We start from the raw sequence: 333 nt of genomic DNA, 5'->3' as shown, positions 1-333 counted from the left end.
ACCAGAGACAGAGTGGGGAGCAGAACAGGCAGATGGATGAAGTACACTGCTGAGGGGAGCAGCGGGCGGGTCAGGAGAGGTCTGCCTTGCCATGTGGTCACCTCCGGGGCAGGCAGGGATCGAACTCATGTGAAAGTGGCTTTAGCTTCTCAGTGCAGTGCTTTAACCCGCTGCGCCACCACGGAGGGCCTAAATAAATATATTTTTATAAAAAGAATAATACTGTCTTTGCTTGTGTGTCGAGTGCAGTCCAGTTGGAGGGGATCCCAGAAGTAGGAGGAAGAATCAATACAAGGATGTTAGAGCGTGACCGCTGGGGTGCCGTGGAAGCTG

The sequence above is a fragment of the Condylura cristata genome, unplaced genomic scaffold (genome assembly GCF_000260355.1).
Source record: "Condylura cristata isolate star-nosed mole 26May11 unplaced genomic scaffold, ConCri1.0 scaffold00003, whole genome shotgun sequence".
NCBI lineage: Eukaryota > Metazoa > Chordata > Mammalia > Eulipotyphla > Talpidae > Condylura > Condylura cristata.
Note: the sequence above shows the minus strand (reverse complement) of the source record.